Raw genomic sequence first — 27,166 nt, forward strand, 5'->3', positions numbered from 1 at the left:
TTCACTTAACGTTAACACCACTAACGTCCTAACTAACATCCATGCCTAACTCACACCTTTTCTGCAAGCAAAGCTGAGCCCACTGAAGACTATAACTGCTTCAACTCAAGATCAAAGGCCCATATCCAAGACTTGAAGAGCCAACTAGAAGATCAGAAGAGTAGTATATATAGGAGTAGTTTTGAACTAGTAAAGGAGATTTTGGCATTTTGGAGAACTACACTCTGTATATTTTACTTTCTCTGTAATTTCTAGCTTAATTTGACAATGCATTCTTCTTTATCTTCTTCCATTTTCAGAGCTATGAACAACTAAACCCCTTTTCATTGGGTTAGGGAGCTCTGTTGTAATTTGATGGATCAATAATAGTTTTCATTATTCTTCTTCTTTCTTTTCTCTTGATTTTACTAGAAGGCTTTCAATCTTCATCCAATTGGGTAGTTGTCTTGGAAAAGAAGCTATTCATACTTGGATCTCTTCGGAATCTTGGAAGAGGAATGAAGAGATCATGCTAGAAATGCTTTCTCATGTTGGACCAAATTGGGGTTTGGATGGATATAGTGACATATAATCCTACCAACACTTTGATTTGGGAATACATGTGGTATAATCAGTGACCATACTTCATCTCTTCTCATGAACAATTAGACCAAGGAATTGGCTATTGATCAAGATTTGAGAGATTGAATTACCAAGGAATTGGAATCCAATCACTTAAGATATCCAAGGAGATCAATGAATGCATTGATTGAGGAAGAGATGAGAATGAACTTGATCCGGAGAATACAACATCTCCTGAGCCCAATGAATCCCCCATTTCTGATCTTACCCATTCTCTTTACTTTCTACCATTTACTTTTATGTTCATTTCCCCAAACCCCCGTTTAAGATTCTGCAATTTACTTTCCGTCATTTACATTCTGCCATTTACTTCCAGCAATTACATTTTCTGTTATTTACTTTCCCGCCATTTACTTTTCTGTAAATCTCAACTTAATTTCTGCTTAGCTCAACTAGAACATTCATCTGATTAAAGTTGCTTGACCAATTAATCCCTGTGGGATTCGACCTCACTCTATTGTGAGTTTTTACTTGACGACAATTCGGTATACTTGCCGAAGGAAATTTTGTTGAGAGACAAGTTTCCGTGCATCAAGTTTATGGCGCCGTTGTCGGGGATTGATTTTGTATCAACAATGATTAAATTGGTGGATAACTAGATTGAGCATTTTTCTTTGTTTGATTTAATTTCATTTGAGTGATTTACTTTCAGTTTTAGTTATTTTCTTCCCTTTACCCCTTACCCGTTTGTGGTGTTATCTTCATTTTTACAATTTAGTTCACTAACCCACTAACTGTTTGATATATTGCATCACTCACACTAACAGCATCCCTAATAGGAGTAACTTCTCCATCAATTCTCTTTCCTTCTTTTTGCTCTGTTGGTTGTATGACAGGTAAAAGAAGCGGAGCTTCAACTTCCTTTGATTCTGAACCTGAGAGGACCTTCCTTAGATTAAAGAGGGAAGCAAGAGGAAAGAGAGTCGTTGGTACTAAGGAGGAGGAAGAGTACGTTGAACCAGACGTGGATGAGAATATGGAGAACCATCATGAAGAAGAGGCTCACAACCATGGCAGAGAAGGTCATGTGCATCATGCTAGACAAGAGAGAAGAGTTCTGGGCTTTTACATCAATCCAAACCTAAGAAATTATGGAAGTAGCATCCAAAAGCCAACCATACATGCCAATAACTTTGAACTAAAACCCCAGCTTATCACCCTTGTTCAGAACAACTGTTCATTCGAAGGAAGTGTCTAAGAAGACCCCAATCAACATCTCACCACCTTCCTAAGGATATGTGATACTATGAAGTCTAATGGTGTTCATCCTGACACCTATAGATTGCTTTTGTTCCCCTTTTCATTCAAGGACAAAGCATCTAAATGGCTGAAATCTTTTCCGAAGGAGAGTTTAACAACCTAGGAAGATGTGGTGAACAAATTCTTGGCGAGATTCTACCCTCCTCAGAGAATTAACAGGTTGAGAGCTGAAGTACAAACATTCAGGCAACAAAATGGTGAAACTCTCTATGAAGCATGGGAGAGTTTTAAGGACTAGACAAGAAGGTGCCCACCAGACATATTCAATGAATGGGTGCAGTTTCATATTTTCTATGAGAGTCTTTCTTATGAATCAAAGAAGGTAGTAGACCACTCATCTGGGGATCTCTGAACAAGAAGAAGACCATTGAAGAAGCCATAGATGTCATTGAGACTATAGCTGAGAATGATTACTTCTATGCTTCTGAAAGGGGCAATACTAGAGGAGTGATGGAGCTGAACAACGTGGATGCACTGTTGGCTCAAAACAAGATGATCACCAAGCAGCAGGCTGACCTTACCAAGAAGATGGAAAGAAACCAAGTCGCAGCAGTCACCACCTCATCAGCAGCTCAAGAAGGAGTGAACGCAGAGGTAGAGGGTGATCAGGAACAAGCCAACTACATTGGGAACTCACCTAGGCAGACCCATGATCTATACTCCAAAACTTATAATCCTGGTTGGAGGAACCACCCAAACTTTGGGTGGGGAAATCAACAAGATCAAGGCCAAGATCAGAGATGTCACAACCCCAACAACAATGCAGCTCACCAACATTCCACACAGAGATCATATCAGCACCCACCTAACAATACCTCTCAACATCCATATCAAAACTAAAATGGCCCTTCTCATCCCTCCAATCTTAACTCACCATCATCTGAAGATAAACTCTCAAGGATTGAGACTCTACTTGAAGGCATATGTAAGGAAATCCAAGATAACAAGGTGTTCAAGGAGGAGGTGCGAGCCAATATCAAAAACCAGGGAGACACCATCAAGAGGCTGGAATTTCAAGTGGGATACCGCTCTGAGAATATTCCTAAACCTACTGACAGTTTCCCAAGTGACACAGAGAAAAACCCGAGAGGTGAAGCAAAGAAAGTAAGATGGGAAGAATGTAAGATGGTCACTATAAGTGATAGGGGACTGAGGAAGAGCTGAACAAACCCTTTGAACACTCTGGAGATACTTCAGCAGAGAAGCAGGAAGAGGGTAACCAAGAAACCAAAACTACACAGAAGGAGATTCTGAAACTCTATGCACCTTTTCCCCAAAGACTCAAAGGTGGTACAGAAAAGAGAATATACTCAAAGTTCCTCGACATGTTTGCATCCCTTCAAGTAAACATACCATTTATCAAGGCTCTCCAACAAATGCCCTCAGACATTAAGTGTATGAAGGAGCTGCTGACCAGGAAAAGCTCACTTAAAGGAGGGCAAACAATAGTGATGAATAAGGAGTGCAGCGCTCTCATTCAACCAGAGTTGCCTACAAAAAAGAAGGATCTAGGGAGTTTTCACATCCCCTGTGCCATAGGAGAAACACTGATTGATAAGGGACTCTGTGATCTGGGAGCAAGCATTAATTTAATGCCTCTATCCCTCATGAAAAAGCTGCAAATCAATGAGCTAATGCCCACAGACGTAGTCATCAGGCTGGCTGACAAAACTCAAAAACAAGCAGTAGGAGTGGTTGAAAACGTGTTGGTAAAGGTTGGGAACTACTTCCTTCCCACAGACTTTGTCATATTGGAAATGGAAGAGAGTTACCTCCATCCAATCATATTGGGAAGACGATTCCTAGCTACAGCTAGAGCGCTTATAGATGTGGAGCGAGGAGAGCTAATACTGAGGATACATGATGAACAACTTACCTTTAAAGTCTTCAAACCCTCACATGAAGCAGATCAAGAAAACAAGGAATCAAAGGAGGATCACAATAAGGCACTGGTGGAAGAGACAAGCACTGAAGCACAAACAATAACCCTAGGAATCCCTTTGGTTGACAAGAAATACAGTCAGAATCCACCACAGCTAAAGGAAACCCAAGAGGAGCTAAAACCACTAGAGTCATATGAGACCAGCAACAAAATCTCCCTGGGAAAAGATGCCACAAGGAGCAGGAGAGCATTAAAAGAAACAAGGAAGAAGGCACCAAGGGGATGGAGGAACAAGAAGATCCCTACAGAAGACTTCTCTCCGGGGGATAAAGTAATATCTGCCCATTTCCCAGTTATTCTACCTCATCTACCCACCATTCCATCTCAGCTACCTAAAGTCTACACCATCAGTAGAATTCTATCCTTGGAATATGTGGAGATTCTTAATGAAGCCAACGGAGATAGATTCACTCCGAGAGGGAAAGACTTGAAGCATTACCAACCACCCTGAAAAAAAAAGGAGAAATCGTCGAGCTAGCGACGCTAAAAGAGCGCTTCGTTGGGAGGCAACCCAACCTAAGGTAGTTTCTTTCTCATGATCATTTTAATAAAAGTTACAAGTAGTTTTCCCTGTATTGTGAGGAGCTAAGTTTGGTGTTGCACACCAAAACAATCCAAGAGTGAATGTGTAATTTTAGGTTTGGTGTTTCACCAAAGATTTCAGTTAGAATCACACTACACCTCTTCAATGACAAGTTGCTAGCCCAACCAATCAGAGAAACCACTTAACAATAGTTTAGTTTCTAGTCCATAGTTATTTTATTAATAAAAGCACATGAGGCTCTCTGCATGTATTCAATCTGTTGCATTAAGCAAGGAACTAAGTTTGGTGTTCACACACCAAATTGAGTTCAGAAATCCACAAGCATACATGCATGCTAACTAGTTTCCAAGTGCTTTGGGAACAAGCAACTTCCAATAACTTTGCAGGAATCTGATCAATCTTCTGGCTGGAAAAACGGTGCCCCATCATCCAAGGAGGTGAAGAGGGATGAAAAAGTTATGGATGATGACAACAAAGGGAGAGCCAGAAGTCACCACCAAAAGGTTGTGTTGTTACTTGATTCCATTTGCTTAGGAATGCTCAATTTGGAAGTCTGAATGTGCCCCTGTTAATAGTTACTCTTTAGTTTAAGTCATTAGAATCTAGTGTTTGTTTTGTTTACTTTTGTCATATGTGTGCTGGTCTAAGTCACTTGTTTTCACTTTCACCTTGCTTAATTGTATGCTTGTCCTTTAAGGTAAAATAAAAGAAAATGTTATGAAAAACCAGAGTGGGGTTTATCTTGTGGAGTAAGTCCTCAAGGTTTGTGGATGGTAATAGATTAGCTATGTTGGATCACCTATAAGGTATAAGGGCACTCATGTGTATTGAATTACATGCTTGAAGCACATTCTATGAGACTAGCTAAACAACAAGACCCCAATAAGAAAAAGAGAAAGAACAATAAGAGTTTGAAAAAGAAAGAAAAAGAAAAAGAAATAAGCCTAGGCACCAAGGGTTTAAATCTTGAGGGATGTGTCTGTGGTGTTCCTGTACAAAGGATCTGCTTGGATGAATAAGTTCTCTGGAGTGCTTCATCACTTGGTAACTTGGGTTAACTAACCCGGGATTATCAACTGAAAATCCACTATCAAGAGCAACTTTGCTGCAGAACATTTAGTGATCCAAAGAGATGCTGGACACCAAGACCTCAAGTAAAAGAAAATAATAAACCATATGCCTGTAGTGTGCATGTATGGGGGAGAGAGACTTGAGGGAGTAGGTCCTTAGGGGTGTTTCAACACCTAACACCTTGAACCAACTGGTTCGGGAGTGTTGGCTGAAAGCTTATTTTAAAGAGTCGCCCTCTCACAGAACACTTAGCCTAAGAATGCAATAAACCCTGAAAAGAAAGGGATATCAAGGAATAAAGATCTCATAGGATGCAATTAAGCAAGTATTCAAGAGCATGATGAGGACCTGGAAACCAGTAAAGGAATGAACCTAAGTTGCTATGCATAAAACCCCATAAACCAAGAACTTTACTTCCATAATGAAAACTTGTTTCTCTTGTTCTTTCATTCATCATTTTTTATGTTTCAGTACTTGATTAGGGACAAGCAAGCTTTAAGTTTGGTGTTGTGATGCCAGGGCATTTTGGTCAGTTTCACTGATCTTTTCTTTACTATTTTAGGGTAGTTTCATGCATTTTCTTAGTAAATAAGCATGTTTTGGGTAAATATTCACTTACATCTTGATTCAAGCAAACATTGTGAACTTTACATGATTTCATGAGAATTTTGCATGAATTGAATGATAAAATGGATGATGCATGATCTCATGATTAAGAACCAAGCTTTAATGCACTTTATTTGCTTGATTACAGGACAAAGGAAGCAAGGAAGAGCCACGTTAGTAGCCACATTAGTCTAACTAACGTGACCACTAACGTGAAATGGGAGCTAGCTTGCAACGTTAATGGAAAAAGTGATCACCAGTAATGCCTTCGAAAGCCATCATAGCCCACGTTTGTGGTCACGTTAATTACATTAACGTCGAAGCTAACGTGGAGAAAAAGGGAAGCTCCAACGTTAGTGGTAAAAGTGAATACCACTAACATTCCAAAAAGGGCACACTTGGCCACGTTAAGAGTCACGTTAATTACATTAACGTGAACTCTAACGTGGGAGGAACAAGGAATCGCCAATGTTAGTGACACTCACCTTTGTCACTAACGTTGGACTAAGCCAATATTACCCACGTTAGTTGCCACGTTAATTACATTAACGTGGAAGCTAACGTGGAGGAAGGAATGATGGGTCAATGTTAGTGACACTCACCTTTGTCACTAACATTGGAGATGGCAATCACCACCACGTTAGTGGTCACGTTAATGCAATTAACGTGAGACACTAACGTGGGAAGAAGGGGCATTTGAAGCGTTAGTGACAAAGGTAAGTGTCACTAACGCTCTCGAAGCTTAGGCATGCCCACGTTAAGGGTCACGTTAGTTACATTAACGTGGACCACTAACGTGGGGAGAAGAGGCAAAGAGCAACGTTACAGGAAAAAGGTGAATGCCAATAACATTTGCAAAGGACCAAGAGGCAACGTTAGTGGTCACGTTAGTGCCACTAACGTTGAAGTTAACGTGGATCATCTTGGTTTGGAACGTTAGTGAAAAAGGTGATCGTCACTAACGTTCTCGAACCCACATTTTCACTTAACCTTAACACCACTAACGTCCTAACTAACGTCCGTGGCTAACTTATACTTTTTCTGCAAGTAAAGCTGAGCCCACTGAAGACTATAACTGCTTCAACTCAAGATCAAAGGCCCATATCCAAGACTTGAAGAGCCAACTAGAAGATCAAAAGAGTAGTATATATACGAGTAGTTTTGAACTAGTAAAGGAGCTTTTGGCATTTTGGAGAACTACACTCTGTATATTTTACTTTCTCTGTAATTTCTAGTTTAATTTGACAATGCATTCTTCTTTATCTTCTTCCATTTCAAGATATATGAACAACTAAACCCCTTTTCATTGTGTTAGGGAGCTCTGTTGTAATTTGATGGATCAATAATAGTTTTCATTATTCTTCTTCTTTCTTTTCTCTTGATTTTACTAGAAGGCTTTCAATCTTCATCCAATTTGGTAGTTGTCTTGGAAAAGAAGCTATTCATACTTGGATCTCTTCGGAACCTTGGAAGAGGAATGAAGAGATCATGCTAGAAATGCTTTCTCATGTTGGACCAAATTGGGGTTTGGATGGATATAGTGACATATAATCCTACCAACACTTTGATTTGGGAATACATGTGGTATAATCAGTGACCATACTTCATCTCTTCTCATGAACAATTAGACCAAGGAATTGGCTATTGATCAAGATTTGAGAGATTGAATTACCAAGGAATTGGAATCCAATCACTTAAGATTGCCAAGGAGATCAATGAATGCATTGATTGAGGAAGAGATGAGAATGAAGTTGATCCGGAGAATACAACATCTCCTGAGCCCAATGAATCCCCCATTTCTGATCTTACCCATTCTCTTTACTTTCTGCCATTTACTTTTATGTTCATTTCCCCAAACCCCCGTTTAAGATTCTGTAATTTAATTTCCGTCATTTACATTCTATCATTTACTTCCAGCAATTATATTTTCTGTTATTTACTTTCCCGCCATTTATTTTTCTGCAAATCTCAACTCAATTTCTGCTTAGCTCAACTAGAACATTCATCTGATTAAAGTTGCTTGACCAATCAATCCCTGTGGGATTCGACCTCACTCTATTGTGAGTTTTTACTTGACGACAATTTGGTATACTTGCCGAAGGAAATTTTGTTGAGAGACAAGTGAAGAGAGGAACTTTTGCGTGGTCTAGAATTCAGAATAAATTCCCGTTGCAAGAATAGCTTCTAAACCAACAAAAGCCCTTTCTTACAAATGTTTTGGTTGTCACAAGTAACAAACCCCTTTTAAAATTGATAACCGAAGTATTTAAACCTCGGGTCGTCTTCTCAAGGAACTGCTGGGAGGTATGTTCTTATTATTTGTTATGAGTTTTGTAAGTTGGGGTTTTGAAAGTAAGGAACAAGTAATTTAAATGACAAATAAAATAAATAAATAACTGTAAAATAAACTCTTGGCAGGGTATGGTAATTTGGAAGTCATATCCTAGTTATCCTTATCAATGGTGATGAGAATTGAGTTTTAATCCCACTTAGTTAGCCTTTACTAAAGCAAAGGAAGGTCAAGTGGACCAATTAGTTTGATCCTCAGGTCCTAGTCAATTCCTAAGAAAGGACTAGAGTTATTGGAGTTCAATTCAATTAGTAAAGACAACAATTATCAATCACGTTGAGTTTGATAACTCATGAGTTACCAATTACTTAACCAAGGCCAAAAGGGGAAAAGTAAACTTACTCGAATAAAAAATGTCTTCATATTGGAAGCAACAGTAACATAAATAAAAGAAAGCAATCATAAACTGAAATACCTCAAATTATATTAAATAGAAATTCGAATCTAAACATGAATGGTTCATAAGCCAAATTGGCAACAAAAGTAATTAAAAGAAAGCTTTAAAAGATCTGAAAGCAAAAGAGGAATATAAAGCAAAAGGAATATTGAACCTGATAAAGAGTCGGAATACTAAACTAAAATAATAAGAAATCCTAATCCTAAAACCTAAGAGAGAGGAGAGAACCTCTCTCTCTAAAAACTACATCTAAACTAAGAAAAGTGAATAATTCGAGCACTCCCCCTGAATGGATGCATTCCCCCACTTTATAACCTCTAATCTGTGCCTTCTGGACTTGGATCTGGGCCAAAAAGAGATTCAGAAATTGCTGGGAGCATTTTCTGTAATTTCTGGTGCGTGGCGTCTGTCACGTGTCCGCGTGAGTCACGCGGTCGCGTCATTTGGAGTTTTCCTTATCACGCGTTCGCTTCGGTCATGCGTCTACGTCATCTGTGTTCTGCTCATGGCGCACGTCCGTGTCAGTCACGCGTTTGTGTCGCTGTCTTTTTGCGCTAGGCATGCGGCCGCGTTGTCCCTGAGTTCACGTCGTTGCCAGTTTCTTCAAAAACTCCATTTTGTGCTTTCCTTCCGTTTTTTTATGTTTCCTTTCCATCCTTTAAGTCATTTCTGCTTTAGAAGATCTGAAACTTCTCAATACATAAATCACGGCATCGAATGGTAATAGAGGGTGATTAAAATAAATAATTTCAAAGCATAGGAAGCATGTATTTCACATATATCACATAATAAGGAAGGGAAAGTAAAACCATGCAATTTACATGAATAAGTGGGTGAAGGATTGAATAATTCTCTTGAATTGAGCACAATATATATCATAAATTATGGGTTTATCAACCTCCCCACACTTAAACAATAGCATATTCTCATGCTAAGTCCAAGATAAAGAATAAGGTAAGGTTAAAGTGGTGGAATCTCATGCAATGCAATCTATTCTAAATGCAACTACCTAAATGCATCATGCAGTTCTAATTGTTATTCACTTGTATATAAAACTTACATGTAGTTAAATTAATTCACATTCTCAAGGAATCATATATGCATAGCCAAACCCTAGATAATGTTAAAGCACTTTTACAATTGAGATGTGTAAAAATATTTTTTAAACTTGCAAGACAATTAACAATTCAAGCAGAGATATATGGTGATGAGCTATTGAACCCTCACTGGATTTTGTGTTTACTCTCTAGTCACTCAGTGTTTATTGGGTTAATCACTCCATTCTTCTTTTTATCCTTACTTTCTATAACTTTGTTCTTCATCTAACCAATCAACAATTATAGAATACAGACATACAAAAATCATGAGGTCTTTTTCAAGGTTGTAATGGGGCCAAGGTAACGGTAAGGGTATATGTATAAGGCTAAGTGAGCTAATAAGTGAATCCTTGATTAGTCTAAGATCTCACCTAACATACATATTTTGTAATTCAAAGCTTCTTATCCTATTTGCCCAGATTTTCTCACTTTGTATTGCAAGCTCATGCATTAACTTTAATTTTATCCCATGTGCATTGATTCTTTTTATTTTGCAATTGGAGAGTTTTTGTATCCCCTTAATTAAATACCGAAAGAAAAAAAAATTTTTTTAATGCACATGGTAATTCAATTGTTTTGATTTCACATGAGCATGCTTCCCAAATTTTTATTTTAAAATATCTTTATTCTTTTTAACTTTTCACCTTTGTTTCTATCATCCATGTTCCTATAAAATTTCCCACACTTAAATAATACACAATTTCTATCTTAAGCTAACCAAGGATTCAACTTGGGATTTTTTGTTTTGTTTTTCTACTTAAGGCTAGTAATGTGGTTTATAGAACAAGAGGGGATTAAAAAGCTCAAGGGGGCTAACAAGGGTGATGTAAAAGGTAAGCCAATTTGGGATAAGTGAGGAAAATTTAAATGATGGCCTCAATCATCTCTTAGTATGTATCTATACTCTATAATTGGAGATATAAATTAAAACAAAGCAAAGAACATCAGAATAAAAAGAAGGGCGAAACACACAGGAATGAAATTTATGGTTTAAATGTAACCATACAATTAAGCTCAAAACTCACAGGCTGTGTGTTCTCTAGATCAAAAATCATATATCAGTTATACATGTCATGCAAGTAGAAATTAAGAGTTCCCATTATTCTCAATGTAAAATTTTTTTTTGGGTGGCTTTAAAGTTTTAGTGTTCCTCCTTAATGAAATGTTGTTAACTAACTAACATGTTATGTTCTATATACAAGGTGTGTGGATTGTTTTTGATTATGTTAAAGTCTCTAGTTTACTTCCTTTTTATTTTCAATTTAAACCAAACTATCATATGCTAAAAGGGTAAACTTATACTAATTAATCCACATATTCTATAACTAATAAGTTAGAATTGCAACTAAACTAAATGGCTAAAATATGAACTAAGGTGCAAAATGAAGAAATAGAGTAAAAATACATTAAAAGAACAATGTATAAGTACTAAAAACTAAAAATAAAGATAAAAATACAGAAAAAATAAACAAAATAAGATAGAAAGAGTCTCTAGTGGTTCACCAAAAAAGAAATACGCCAGGGATGGCGACCTCTGCACACTTAAAATAAAGCATCGTCCTCGATGCTCACTCAAGCTGGGTGTGAAGGAGTGTCATCACCGGAAGGATGGGCTGCTGGAGTCTTGGTGGTGGCCTGAGGATCTGCAGACTGGATAAGGGTAGGAGGATCTGGCTGCTGCAGCGGAGGCTCTGACTGGATAGGAATCTCGGGATCTGCGGCCTGTATCTGGTGTGGCTCCTCCTGCTATAGCGCAGCCTGCTCTGGGCCTGCCTGCTCAGCCTGGGTATGTGTCTCCTCCTCATGAGTGCTCGTCTCCGCCTCAGATGTGTCAGAAGGGATGTCAGGCTCGGAGGGGATGTCACTGCTAGATCGGATCATCAACTTGAGGTGCTCATAGCGTCGCATGTTGTGACGCTCCATACGGTCCAAGCGGGCGAAGAGTCGATGCACCAAATGGTAAATAGGCTCAGGAGCAGGTGGAGGTGCAGTGGGTGGGGCTGGTGTAGCAGTGGAAGAAGAGGGGGCGGCTGAAGGCGTGGCTGTCTCAGCAGAAGCGGTGAGGAATGGAGGTGTATAGCCTAAAGCCCAAAACTTCCTACTGTGAGGGATAATCTTCTTGCAGTCCGCAGCAGGTGGCTTCTCATCAGCATCCTCCCAAGGCACGTCAGCTCGACGGCCTAGCTGGGTGACCAGGTAAGGGAAAGGAAGGGTGCCTCTGACATGAACCCTGGCCATAAAGTACCGGATGAATCGTGGCAAATACAGGTCCCTACCCTCCAGTACACACTAGAGAAGGATGATCATAGTGGCAGGTAGCTCCGTCTCGTGAGTGCTCGGCATAACAAAGTTGCTCAGGATCTGGTGCCAGAGTCGAGCCTTATCATTCAGATACATAAGCTTGATTCCTTTAGGCATTGTGGTGTTCTTACCCATGACCCATGGGACAGTAGGGTCAAGGGCTATCCTCTCCTTGACAGCATCCCAGTCGAATCTCAGAAACCTCATATCCTTTTCAGCCTTTTGGTAATCGTCAGGCTGATCTGACTTAGGCTGAAGGCGCAGAATATCCTCAATGGCCTCTTCAGTGACCAGTATCTGTTTCCCTCTGAGGTTCACTGCATCCAGGGAAGTCTTGAAATAATTGCAGTAAAACTCTCTTACCCAGGAAGCATTGACCTCAGTCAGGTTTCTCTCCAAGAAGAACCAGCCTCTCTGTTTGATCTGATCGGAGGTGTATTACTGTAGTTCTTCTGGAATTTTTAGAGTCCTCTCCAGGTACAGGTTCCTGGAGGTGGAAAACACGGGATACTTCAGCTCACAGTATCGGTTTGCAAACTTAATGGGATCATTGGCAGGGAGGAGCTGGTCAGCCTTCTCCTGCGGGGTAAAGTGCTTTTCCCGCCAGGAGTCATCATGCATGATCTCCAGGATAGACATAGAGGATTCACCTCTTTTCCATTTGCCAGTTGTTGCCTTTTCTTTTCCCTTTCTTTGAGGTCAGACATCCTGAAAAATAGAAATCTAAGATATAATAAAAGCAGGAAAATAAGTAGGTAAATAACAAGATAAGCACAAAGTGGCAAAGGAGCAGTAGAATCATGACATGAGTTAAAGAAATGTATAGTTTGGATTGTTTCGGAGGTAAAAATCTAAGATAAGAAATCACAATCCAAAATAATTTATGAGTGGAATACTTGTTAATTAGGAGCAACAATAAGCATGCCATGAGTTAAAAAGTTGAAAGAGTTAGTCAGAAAGCAAAGAGGGAAGTTAGAATGTTAAAAGTGGGTGAAATTGAAAAAGAGGTTAGAAAGCGAAAATCAGTGAGTTGGTAAAGAGACAGTTAGAGTAGTGGCATGATGATTGGTTTCTAAGTAACAAGAATTTCACAATTTTAAGCAACAGACAACTCATATTCAAGCAAGGGAATCAAGTTGTTGAGGATTCATATAGATATAGAAATAGCGAAAAGTGAAATCTAATCATCAACAATGTGATTTATTAACCGGGAAAACAAAAGGAATAAGAATGCTGGCCCGTGCATTCATGAATTGGTTTGGGAAGAGCTAAGGAATGCAAAATTGAAAATTCCAAAACCAATATATGAATGAGAATCAAAACAATTTACAGAAAATTGGGCAGCATTCCGGCTAAAATTGGATGTTCCCGGGTAATAAACAACAAGCAGAATAGTTCATAAAAAATAAAACAAATCTATAAATAGACATAAATAATATGAACATTAAAGAGCAGTCGCAATAGCAGCATGAATAGTGAGAATATAATATGAACAATACTAACATCACAGCAACAGTAGAATTGCGAAAATTATAAAACAAGTAGCAAGAACAGCTCAATGAATCAGGCCTAAATACACTAACCACATCCTAGCTACCTAACCACCTAGAATCCACTACAACATACATCTCTAACTATCCTAAATTTAAACATAACTGAAAAAATATGCAAATAATTATGAATGAAAGAAAAGTGGCGTTCGGCGGAACCTGGTAGGTGTATGAACTAAGCTAGGGAACTGAGAGATGGCGGGGGTGTGGTTGTGGTGGTGCTGGGAGGGGCACAGTGATGCGGTGGCGAAACAGGGCTGCGCGGTGGTGGTGGTGGCTGTTTGTGGTGGCGGGGGGATTTCGGGTAAGGTGACCGGTGGATGGGGGTTGTGGAAGAAGAATGGGGGTAAGGGTGGTGGTGGTGGGAGGCGCAGCGGTGGTGGTGCGGTGGTGGTGGTGGCCGCGGAGGGGGGGCAGCGGTGGTGGAGGGAAGAAGAGAGGAGAAAGAGAAGAAAGAGAGGGAAGGAAGAAGGGGGGTGGCGTCACGGTCGTGGCTAGGTGGTCGAGGGTGGTGCGGCGGTTGGAGTTGGTTGGGGTGGTGGTGGTGGTTGTGGGTAGCGGGGGGGCAGAGAGGGAGCAGTGGGGGGTTTGGGGGGGAGAATGGGGCGCGATGGGGTACGGTTTCGCGTCACTGGGGGTTAGTAAAATTCAATCCACGCGAACGCGTGGGGCACGCGGTCGCGTGGTTAGGGTGGACGGGGGTTGACGCGATCGCGTAAGTGACGCGATCGCGTGAGTGACGCGATCGCATGGAATGGGTAAAAGGGTGAATGACGCGGTCGCGTGAGGCATCCGACCGCATCGTTGGAAATTGTGCTAAACGCACAATTCCAGCGTCGTTTCAGTGCAACTCTCTGTCTCTTTTGGGGTGTTGTGCAATTCACGCAACGCGAACGCGTCGCTCACGCTTTCGCGTGGGATGGATGTTTTGAAAGTGATGCGTTCGCGTCAGGGACGCAAACGCGTGGGCCCTTTTGTGCTAAACGCACAACAGCCGCACGATTCCAGCCCAAATTTCTGGGCGTTGGATTTTTACGCCGATTTCCAGATCACGCGTTCGCATGATTGACGCGGACGCGTGGGGGTGGTTTTCGCAACTGACGCGAACGCTTTAACGATGCGGTCGTGTCGCATGCTTTCCTCTCTTTTTTTTTTGGATATGCAATTATGCAGTTATGCTGTATGTAATGCCAATGCAAATGCTTACGAATAATATCCAGGTTCAATGAAAATAAAACAATATAAAAATAAACAAAACGAAATAAAATAGAAATAGGAACGATCATACCATGGTGGGTTGTCTCCCACCTAGCACTTTTAGTTAAAGTCCTTAAGTTGGACATTAGATGAGCTTCCTGTTATGGTGGCTTGTGCTTAAATTCATCCAAAAATCTCCACCAATGTTTGGAATGCCAACAGCCTCCGGGGTCCCAAACTAGGCATGTGAAGCTTTTGAGTAGCTTCAAACAGGTTCTCAGGCTCCCGGGGTGATGAACATCAGAATATTTTCCAGGATCCCAAACTTTGCTTTTAAATCCGCCTTTGTCTTGATCTATATGCTTCCATCCGGGCGGTTCAGAAATTGTATTCTCACCAGGGTGACCAAACGCCTTCCGAGAACAAGGAAGAAGAGAGATCAATTCTCCTCCCAAATTCTCTTGAATTAAAACAACAATGCCAAGAAATGTAAAGTGAGCTCTCTACTAAGTGTACTAATCAAAACCAAAAAGAAAGCTTTCCGAAAACTTAAATCCTATTCTATTTATACACTTTCTTCAAATGGTCTTCAAGCCTTCAATTGGGCCTTTGCTCTTGATGGAATTGGGTTGATAGAGGCCTTGGTTGATTGCTCTTGGAGTTTGGAGAAGGACCGAAGTGAACCGGGTTTGGAATCATGTAAGCTTGAGTAAAAGTTTGAGTAAAAGTTTGAGGCAAACTTTTACTCAAACTTTTCATATCAGCCACCCCATTTTGCTGCTACCAACGTTTGAGCTAAAGTTTGGGCTCAAAATTTTGCTCAAACGTTGGCCTCCCCTTGCACACTCATGGCGCCAACGTTTGCCAAAAAGTTTGAGGCAAACGTTGGCGCAAGCTTTTGCTCTCCAGGGTGTGTTTTTCATGGCGCCAACGTTTGCCAAAAAGTTTGAGGCAAACGTTGGCGCAAACTTTTGCTCTCCAGGGTGTTGATTTGTGATGCCAAAAGTTTGCCAAAAAGTTTGAGGCAAACTTTTGCTCAAGCTTTTTGCCCAAAAGTTTGCACAAAAGTTTGAGGCAAACTTTTGGTCAAGCTTTTTGCTCCCTGGTTCGTTTTCACTTATTCCAAAAGTTTGAGCTAAAGTTTGAGGCAAACTTTTGCTCAAACTTTTTGTCCTCTCTTCCTCCTAGCCATTCCTTCTTGCTTCAACCTTTCTCCAAGCTTTTTTCACCTATCATTAATAAACCAAACACATCAAAGCTATGCTCAAAATCATGAGATATTCATTCTTTCATAATATGTGACAATTATAGCATAAAACCTCATGAAATTGCATTAATTCATCTATGGTTGATTAAATCAAAGGAAGCATGAAAATCTACCCAATTGGCTTGCTTATGGCTCAAGAAAGTGCATAAATCAATTGAAAATAAAAGAAAAAGGCTAGTGAAACTAGACTAAGATGACTTGTCATCACAACACCTAACTTAAAGCTTGCTTGTCCCCAAGCAAGAAAAGATTTATTGAGAAGAAAGAATGAAATGGAAGAGGATGTTCATGCTAGTAGAGTGTTATTGGTAGTTCATGGGGTTTTATGTGGATATGTAAACACTCACTTCTTATTGACTCTTAAGCCTAGAAAGTCTCCTTCAAGCTTCAAGTAACATACTGCTATGGCCTCTCATTATTCCTTTATCCTTGGCTATTATTTTGTTCATAAGCTTTATTTGAGTGTCATGTGTAGCAAGTTCATTTTATTTTCTTTATACTTGACACATTATTCACTATAGACACTTGGCTCACATTCCTTCTTAAAACATTGATGCCCAGCACCTCTTTGGGCTACTAAATGCCTTGTAGTTAGGTTGCTCTTGATAGTGGACTTTCAGCTGATGATCCCGGGTTAGTTAACCCAAGTCACCGAGTGTTGATGCACTCCAAAGAACTTAGTAGTCCAAGCAGATCCTAATACAAAGACACCACAGGCATATATTCTAAGGTTCAAGCTATTGGTGTCCAGCTTTGTTTCTTTTTGTTTTCTTTTGTTCTGCCACTCTTTGGCTATTTCTTTTTCTCCCATTTTTTTCTTTCTTTTTGTTTTTCTTTCTAACCAAGGATTTTTATTTGATTGAGATTCATAGACAGTAGGCCACTTTATACTTAGAAGGAAACACCCTAGTTCTTTTATTCACTAAAAGTGAGCTATCATACAATCACACATACATACCACCACTTACTTTTATTGTACTTCTGTCTAACAGAGAACTATCTAAATTCACATTCAAATATTTCTTTTATTGAATTGAAAATGCAGGGGACAAAGCATGCTTTTTGTTCAGTGAAAGTAAACACACAAGCACACACATAGACTAGCTTACTTATTTTAAGAGTGATTCTACTTGTATTAGATGAACACTTTAACAAAACACAAGTCAAAACATTTTTCAACAGCAAGAGTTAAGTGTAAATACAACCTATTGGTTTGCAGTTCCTTTGTCCTTCCTTCTGTTGTGCCCTTTTGAGTTATGATGCGTAGTGTTTTCAAATGGTGGTGAATTCCCTGCACAATTCTCAAAAGTTGCTTGCTTCTCAAGCCCTTAGATGACCAGTTAGTATGCATGAATTGAGTGTGGCTTGTGGATTTAATTTGGTGTGGGAACACCAAACTTAATTTCTTGCCACTTCTTTGGATACAGCAGGTTAACTCTAGGCAGAATCTTGTATCCTTACTAAAGGTTATGAAGTTAAGACTAAAAAGCAGTTAAGTGGTTGAATAATCTGTTTGATTGCTTAGAACTAGCAATGTGCAGGAAGTTAGAATGTGCTTTTGAATGAGGTTTTGGTGGAACACCAAACTTAGAATCCTCCATTCTCCCTTAAGTTGTTTTTGGTGTGCAACACCAAACTTAGCTCCTTGCAATACATATCAATTATTCAACATTTTTATTGAAAAAGCTATGAAAAGAAAACTACCTCAGGTTGGGTTGCCTCCCAACAAGCGCTTCTTTATTGTCATTAGCTTGACATTGGAGCTTTCTTTTATGGTGGTTGAGGATTGTAGTGCCTCAACTTGTTTCCCCTGACTGTGATCCTCCTCTTTGTTCTCTGGTGTTCAATTTCAGCATGTTCCAACGAGATTATGTTACTGACAGTGTAATAGTCATCAGTCTGTTGGCTTGCTCCCAGTTGTTGATATATCAATTGCACTTTGTCACCTTTGGAAAGCCCCTCTGTTGGAATCTTCCTGTTCTTCCAACCCCTTTTTGTTTTGTTTCTGCGTTTCATCCCCTTTTTTGTTGATCTTTCTTTTATGGCTGTAGACTTACTTTGGGGATTTCTCTCTTCAGTGGCTAATACTCCAATATCCTCTTGGACTTTTTCATCTTTCTGCACAATCTTCTGCCTTGGGATATTGTTGTGAATCACCTTGTCAATTTCCATAGAGTCCCTCCCCTTATTACTAAACTGGGCTTCTGGTAATACCTTCAGAGTGACACTCTTATCATGCATCCTGAGAGTTAGTTCTCCTTGCTCTATGTCTATGATAGCTTTAGCAGTGGCCAAGAATGGCCTTCCCAGTATAATAGAGTCACCATCATCCCCATCTGAATCTAGAACCACAAAATCTGCAGGGTATATGAAATTGTCCACCTTGACCAGAAGGTTTTCAATCATACCCCTGGGGTATACCGTTGACTTATCTACTAGCTCTAGAGATATCTGTACCGGTTTAACTTCCTCTATATGTAACTTTTTCACCAAGGAGGATGGTATTAAGTTGATACTTGCTCCTAGATCACACATTGCTTTAGTGATGGTTAATTCCCCAATGGTGCAAGGCAGCAAGAAGCTCCCTGGGTCCTCAAGCTTCGGAGGAAGCCCTTTTTGAATCAAGGCCCTGCATTCCTCAGTAAGCAGTATGGTTTCTTTCTCATCCCAACTTTTTTTCTTATTGATAAGCTCCTTCAAAAACTTGGCATACAGAGGCATTTGCTCAAGTGCTTCAGCCAAGGGAATATTGATCTCCAGCTTCTTGAGAGTCTCAAGGAACTTATGAAAATGTTGGTCCTTAGCCTCTTTGTTGAACTTCTGGGGATATGGCAGTGGAGGTGTGATGCTCTTTCCTACTTGCTGCTGTCCCTGAATCACTTCTTTTGAATTGTGTGACTGGTTATCCTTCTCTTTGAGTTTCTCAGTGCTCTTGTTTGGCATCACAACTTGATTCTTGGCTTCATCTTCCTTTGTTTGCTCCTCATCTTCTATTAACCTTTTGCTGCTCTCTGCTTGCTTCTTTGTAGTGTCATTGTTGCTCATCAATGTTCTCCCACTCCTTAATTGTATTGCCTTGCATTCTTCCTTAGGATTTGGGATTGTGTCACTCGGCAGTGAGCTTGAAGGTCTCTCAACAGAAATCTGTTTGGAGATCTGCCCAATTTGCCTCTCTAGGCTCTTCAAGGAGGCTTCATGGTTCTTGGTTGTCATTTCCTGGTGTTTCAACATTTTGTTTATCAAGGTCTCCAAGTTAGTGAGTCTTTGAGATTCAGGTGATACTTGAGGTGGGTTGTGAGATGTGGGTGGTGGATGGTAGGCATTTTGGTTGGTGGGTTGGTTATTGGATTGGTACTGGTTGGGGTTGGGGTAGTTGTTTTAAGGTTTTCTATAGGGATTCTGGTTAGTTTGCTACTGGTTGTGGTTTTGGTTGCTTCTTGGGTTGTTTTGGTTTGAGTTCCTCTGCCATGGTTGTTGGTTTTGGGTGTGATTATCTCCCCATCTGAGGTTTGGGAGGTTCTTCCAGGATGGATTGTATGTATCACCATACACTTTATTTGGTCCTTGGTTGTGCATATACTGTACTTGCTCTTGTTGTTGTTCTTCTTGAGTTTCTTCATTTTGTCCCCATGTGGATGATGGTTGGCTTGTGTTAACTGCTGCAACTTGGAGGCTATCAATCCTCTTGGCCATTTGCTCAAATTGTTGTTGAATTTGCTGCTGCATCATCTTGTTTTGAGCCAAGATTGAGTCCACTCCTTCTAGCTCCATTACTCCTCTCCTTTGTGATGGTTGGCAATTTCTTTGGTGAGCAAAGAAATATTGATTGTTGGCCACCATGTCAATAAGATTTTGAGCTTCTTCTGCCGTTTTCATCAGTTGCAATGATCCTCCAGCTAAGTGGTCAAGTGATTCTTGAGCCTTTAGAGTGAGTCCTTCATAGAAGTTCTGTAGCTTGTCCCACTCAGTGAACATTTCTGGTGGACATTTCCTCAGCAGAGCCTTGTATCTCTCCCATGCTTCATACAGATTTTCAACATCCAATTGTGTGAATGTTTGCACCTCAGTTTTTAGCCTGATGACTCTTTGAGGTGGATAGAATTTGGCTAGAAATTTAGTTACCAAATCATCCTAGCTAGTGATGCTTCCTTGAGGAAAAGTTTCAAGCCATTGTGCGGCCTTGTCCCTTAATGAGAACGGGAACAGCAGAAGCTTGTATGTCTCAGGATTCACGCCATTGGACTTGACAGTGTCATAAATCCTTAAGAAGGTAGATAGATGTTGATTTGGATCCTCCAATGGTCCTCCCCCAAACGAGCAGTTGTTTTGGACCAATGTAATGAGTTGTGGCTTCAATTCAAAGTTATTTGCATTGACATTAGGGGTGAGAATGCTGCTTCCACAATGTCTAGCATTTGCAAAGGTATAGGAGGCCAAAACTCTCCTCTGGGGTGGGTTGTTATTGTTGTTGTCTGCTCCACCAAGTGGATTGGTTGAATGTTCCTCCATATCTTGGAATTCTTCTTCTGATTCCTCTTCTCCAACAATATTTTTCCCTCTTTTAGCTCTTCTTAACCTCCTGAGAGTTCTTTCGTCTTGTTCATGAAAGGTGGGTGTGATTCTTCTTGTACCTGACATACAAGCAGAACATAAGAAACACACAAACCAGTGACACTTCAATCTACTGCTAGAATGAAGTTTTAGTTAGCTTAAGCAAAAATTCAAACAGTTAGTGGGTCAATTGAAAATTAAAGAACAGAAAAGAAAAAGTGCTTGATCTAGATCTCCACTTCACTTAATCATTGTCAATGTAATCAATCCCCGACAACGGCGCCAAAAACTTGATGTGCGGAAAACAATCCGACACAAAACTCACCGGCAAGTGCACCGGGTCGCATCAAGTAATAATAACTCACGTGAGTGAGGTCGATCCCACAGGGATTGAAGGATTGAGCAATTTTAGTTTAGTGGTTGATTTAGTCAAGCGAATTAAGATTTGGTTGAGTGATTTGTGATTAATAGAATTTAAATTGCATGGAAAGTAAAGGGAATGGGTAAATCGCATGAAATTAAAGAGCAGAAAAGGTAAATGTGCTAAATCTTAAAGAACAAGAAATTAAATAGCAGAAACTTAGAACGCAAGAAATATAAATTGCAGAATCTTAAAGTGCAAGAAATGTAAATGGCTTGAATTGTAAAGGGAATTGGGAATTGGATTTGCAGAAATTAAACAAGGAAAAATGAAATTCAACAAACCGAGAAATAGAAGATGACTTGGATTGAATCGGATCTAAAAACAGAATTGTAAATGAGCATGAAAAGCGTTAAACAGAGAAAGTAAAATGAGAATTCAGATCTCAGGACTCAAGAGACTAGATAACCAAGTCTAGATCTCAATGCCTTCCTAGATCCAACAAGAACAATTGCAAAGGGATTGTAAATTGTAAATTGCAGAGAAAGTAGAAGACAGAAGCAATTAACCAAAATGGAAATTCAATTATGCAGTAAAATGAAACAGAGAGATCTCAGGATGAGATTGAAACAGATTTCCTTCAATTCTCCAACCCAAGATCCAAGACAAGGAAAGTAAAGAGTGCTGGGCAAGAACAAGGAAGAAGAGAGATCAATTCTCCTCCCAAATTCTCTTGAATTAAAACAACAATGCCAAGAAATGTAAAGTGAGCTCTCTACTAAGTGTACTAATCAAAACCGAAAAGAAAGCTTTCCGAAAACTTAAATCCTATTCTATTTATACACTTTCTTCAAATGGTCTTCAAGCCTTCAATTGGGCCTTTGCTCTTGATGGAATTGGGTTGATAGAGGCCTTGGTTGATTGCTCTTGGAGTTTGGAGAAGGACCGAAGTGAACCGGGTTTGGAATCATGTAAGCTTGAGTAAAAGTTTGAGTAAAAGTTTGAGGCAAACTTTTACTCAAACTTTTCATATCAGCCACCCATTTTGCTGCTACCAACGTTTGAGCTAAAGTTTGGGGTCAAACTTTTGCTCAAACGTTGGCCTCCCCTTGCACACTCATGGCGCCAACGTTTGCCAAAAAGTTTGAGGCAAACGTTGGCGCAAACTTTTTCTCTCCAGGGTGTTGATTTGTGATGCCAAAAGTTTGCCAAAAAGTTTGAGGCAAACTTTTGCTCAAGCTTTTTGCCCAAAAGTTTGCCAAAATGTTTGAGGCAAACTTTTGGTCAAGCTTTTTACTCCCTGGTTCGTTTTCACTTATTCCAAAAGTTTGAGCTAAAGTTTGAGGCAAACTTTTGCTCAAACTTTTTGTCCTCTCTTCCTCCTAGCCATTCCTTCTTGCTTCAACCTTTCTCCAAGCTTTCTTCACCTATCATTAATAAACCAAACACATCAAAGCTATGTTCAAAATCATGAGATATTCATTCTTTCATAATATGTGACAATTATAGCATAAAACCTCATGAAATTGCATTAATTCATCTATGGTTGATTAAATCAAAGGAAGCATGAAAATCTACCCAATTGGCTTGCTTATGGCTCAAGAAAGTGCATAAATCAATTGAAAATAAAAGAAAAAGGCTAGTGAAACTAGGCTAAGATGACTTGTCATCAATAAAGAGTCGGAATACTAAACTGAAATAATAAGAAATCCTAATCCTAAAACCTAAGAGAGAGGAGAGAACCTCTCTCTCTAAAAACTACATCTAAACTAAGATATGTGAATAATTCGAGCGCTCCCCCTGAATGAATGCATTCCCCCACTTTATAACCTATAATCTGTGCCTTCTGGACTTGGATCTGAGCCAAAAAGGGATTCAGAAATCACTGGAGCGTTTTCTATAATTTCTGGTGCGTGGCGTCTGTCACGCGTCCTCGTGAGTCACGCGGTCGTGTCATTTGGAGTTTTTCTTATCACGCGTTCGCTTCGGTCATGCGTCCCCGTCATCTGTGTTCTACTCATGGAGCGCGTCCACGTCAGTCCCGCATTCGCGTCGCTGTCTTTTTGCACTAGGCATGCGGCCGCGTCGTCCCTGCGTTCGTGTCGCTACCAGTTTCTTCAAGAACTCCATTTTGTACTTTCCTTCCGTTTTTGTATGTTTCCTTTCCATCCTTTAAGTCATTCCTGCCTTAGAAGATCTGAAACTTCTCAACACACAAATCACGGCATCAAATGGTAATAGAAGGTGATTAAAATAAATAATTTCAAAGCATAGGAAGCATGTATTTCACATATATCACATAATAAGGAAGGGAAAGTAAAACCATGAAATTTACATGAATAAGTGGGTGAAGGATTGGATAAATCTCTTGAATTGAGCACAATATATATCATAAAATATGGGTTTATCAACAAGTTTTCGTGCATCAAGTTTATGGTGCCATTGCCGGGGATTGATTTTGTATCAACAATGATTAAATTGGTGGATAACTAGATTGAGCATTTTTCTTTGTTTGATTTAATTTCATTTGAGTGATTTACTTTCAGGTTTAGTTATTTTCTTCCCTTTACCCCTTACCCATTTGTGGTGTTATCTTCATTTTCACAATTCAGTTCACTATCCCACTAACTGTTTGATATATTATATCACTCACACTAACAGCACCCCTAATAGGAGTAACTTCTCCATCAATTCTCTTTCCTGCTTTTTGCTCTGTTGGTTGTATGATAGGTAGAAGAAGCGGAGCTTCAACTTCCTTTAATTCTGAACCTGAGAGGACCTTCCTTAGATTAAGGAGGGAAGCAACAGGAAAGAGAGTCGTTGGTACTGAGAGGAGGAAGAGTACTTTGAACCAGACGTGGATGAGAATATGGAGAACCATCATGAAGAAGAGGCTCACAACCATGGCAGAGTAGGTCCAGTGCATCATGCTGGACAAGAGAGAAGAGTTCTGGACTTTTACATCAATCCAAACCCAGGAAATTGCGGAAGTAGCATCCAAAAGCCAACCATACATGCCAATAACTTTAAACTAAAACCCCAGCTCATCACCCTTGTTCAGAACAACTGTTCATTCAGAGGAAGTGTCTAAGAAGACCCTAATCAATATCTCACCACCTTCCTAAGGATATGTGATACTGTGAAGTCTAATGGTGTTCATCCTGACACGTATAGATTGCTTTTGTTCCCCTTTTCACTCAAAGACAAAGCATCTAAATGGCTGGAATTTTTCCCGAAGGAGAGTTTAACAACCTGGGAAGATGTGGTGAACAAATTCTTGGCGAGATTCTACCCTCCTCAGAGAATTAACAGGTTGAGAGCTGAAGTACAAACATTCAGGCAACAAGATGGTGAAACTCTCTATGAAGCATGGGAGAGGTTTAAGGACTTGACAAGAAGGTGCCCACCAGACATGTTCAATGAATGGGTGCAGTTACATATTTTCTATGAGGGTCTTTCTTATGAATCAAAGAAGGCAGTAGACCACTCATCCGGGGGATCTCTAAACAAGAAGAAGACCATTGAAGAAGCCATAGATGTTATTGAGACTGTAGCTGAGAATGATTACTTTTATGCTTCTGAAAGGGGCAATACTAGAGGACTGATGGAGCTGAACAACGTGGATGCACTGCTAGCTCAAAACAAGATGATCATCAAGTAGCTTGCTGACCTTAGCAAGAAGATAAAAAGAAACCAAGTCGCAGCAGTCACCACCTCATCAGCAGCTCAAGAAGGAGTGAACGCAGAGGTAGAGTGTGATCAGGAACAAGCCAACTATATTGGAAACTCACCTAGGCAGACCCATGATCCATACTCCAAAACTTTTAATCATGGTTGGAGGAACCACCCAAACTTTGGGTGGGGAGATCAACAAGATCAAGGCCAAGATCAGAGACGTCACAACCCCAATAACAATGCAGCTCACCAACATTCCACACAGAGATCATATCAGCACCCACCTAACAATACCTCTCAACATCCATATCAAAACTAAAATGGCCCTTCTCATCCCTCCAATCTAAACTCACCATCATCCGAAGATAGACTCTCAAGGATTGAGACTCTACTTGAAGGCATATGTAAGGAAATCCAAGATAACAAGGTGTTCAAGGAGGAGGTGCGAGCCAATATCAAAAACCAGGGAGACACCATCAAGAGGCTGGAATTTCAAGTGGGATACCTCTTTGAGAAGATTCCTAAACCTACTGACAGTTTCCCAAGTGACACTGGTATGCGAAATTGCTACTCAGGTTGTGAATTGTTGTTCGAAATTGATTCCCTGGCAATGGCACCATAAACGGATGCACATGACCATGGTCTAAACATATCTTCACAACTTCGCATAACTAACCAGCAAGTGCACTGGGTCGTCCAAGTAATACCTTACGTGAGTAAGGGTCGAATCCCACGGAGATTGTCGGTATGAAGCAAGCTATGGTCACCTTGTAAATCTCAGTCAGGCGGATATGAAACAGTAATGGGTTTTCGAAAATAAATAATAGAATAGGGATAGAGGTACTTATTTAAATCATTGGTAGGGATTTCAGATAAGCGAATAGAGATGCTTTTCATTCCTCTGAACCTCTGCTTTCCTGCTATCTTCATCCAATCAGTCTTACTCCTTTCCATGGCTGGCTTTATGTGATACATCACCATTGTCAATGGCTACTTTCGGTCTTCTCTCGGGAAAATTATCCAAATGCCCTGTCACGGCACGGCTAATCGTCTGGAGGCATCACCCTTGCCAATGGTTTCATCTTATCCTCTCAGTGAAAATGATCAACGCACCCTGTCACGGCACGGCTATTCATCTGTCGGTTCTCGATCATGCTAGAATAGGATTTACTATCCTTTTGCGTCTGTCACTACGCCCAGCAATCGCGAGTTTGGAGCACATCACAGTCATTCATTCATTGAATCCTACTCGAAATACCACAGACAAGGTTTAGACTTTCCGGATTCTCTTGAATGTCGCCATCATTCTAGCTTACGCCACGAAGATTCTGATTAAGAGATCTAAGAGATACTCATTCAGTCGAAGGTAGAACGGAAGTGGTTGTCAGGCACACGTTCATAGGGAATGATGATGATTGTCACGTTCATCACATTCAGGTTGAAGTGCGAATGAATATCTTAGAAGCGAAATAAGATGAATTGAATAGAAAACAGTAGTACTTTACATTAATCTTTGAGGAACAGCAGAGCTCCACACCTTAATCTATGGAGTGTAGAAACTCTACCGTTAAAAAATACATAAGTGAAAGGTCCAGGCATGGCCGAATGGCCAGCCTCTCTGATCTAAGAACCAGGCATCCAAAGATTCCTAATACAATAGTAAAAGGTCCTATTTATAATAAACTAGCTACTAGGGTTTACAAAAGTAAGTAATTGATGCATAAATCCACTTCCGGGGCCCACTTGGTGTGTGCTTGGGCTGAGATTGAGTGTTGCACGTGTAGAGGTCCTTCTTGGAGTTGAACGCCAGTTTTTGTGCCAGTTTGGGCGTTCAACTCTGGTTTTGGATCCTTTTCTGGCGCTGGACGCCAGAATTGGGTAGAGAGCTGGCGTTGAACGCCAGTTTGCGTCATCTAAAATTGGCCAAAGTATGGACTATTATACATTGCTGGAAAGCCCTGGATGTCTACTTTCCAACGCAATTTGAAGCGCGCCATTTCAAGTTCTGTAGCTCCAGAAAATCCACTTTGAGTGCAGGGAGGTCAGAATCCAACAGCATCAGCAATCCTTCTTCAACCTCTGAATCTGATTTTTGCTCAAGTCCCTCAATTTCAGCCAGAAAATACCTGAAATCACAGAAAAACACACAAACTCATAGTAAAGTCCAGAAATGTGAATTTAACATAAAAACTAATGAAAACATCCCTAAAAGTAACTAGATCCTACTAAAAACATACTAAAAACAATGCCAAAAAGCGTATAAATTATCCGCTCATCAGACACAGAGAATAACTCGAGAGGTGAAGCAAAGAAAGTAAGATAGGAAGAATGCAAGATGGTCACTATAAGTGATAGGGGGACTGAGGAAGAGCTGAA

At 40.2% G+C, this 27,166-nt stretch overlaps 2 non-coding genes across 2 annotated transcripts; both read right to left on the reverse strand.

Annotated features, from left to right (window-relative positions):
- Positions 1-2,038: 2,038 nt before the first annotated feature.
- On the reverse strand, positions 2,039-2,142 carry LOC148561909 (small nucleolar RNA R71). Its single transcript, XR_015886767.1, has one exon. It is a non-coding gene; the product is annotated as a small nucleolar RNA R71 (small nucleolar RNA).
- A 22,283-nt stretch (positions 2,143-24,425) lies between these two features.
- Positions 24,426-24,529, reverse strand: LOC148561910 (small nucleolar RNA R71). The gene has a single exon (XR_015887916.1). It is a non-coding gene; the product is annotated as a small nucleolar RNA R71 (small nucleolar RNA).
- Positions 24,530-27,166: the final 2,637 nt, after the last annotated feature.

The sequence above is a fragment of the Arachis ipaensis genome, chromosome B6 (assembly GCF_059453495.1).
Source record: "Arachis ipaensis isolate K30076 ecotype BB chromosome B6, ASM5945349v1, whole genome shotgun sequence".
NCBI classification, from domain to species: domain Eukaryota; kingdom Viridiplantae; phylum Streptophyta; class Magnoliopsida; order Fabales; family Fabaceae; genus Arachis; species Arachis ipaensis.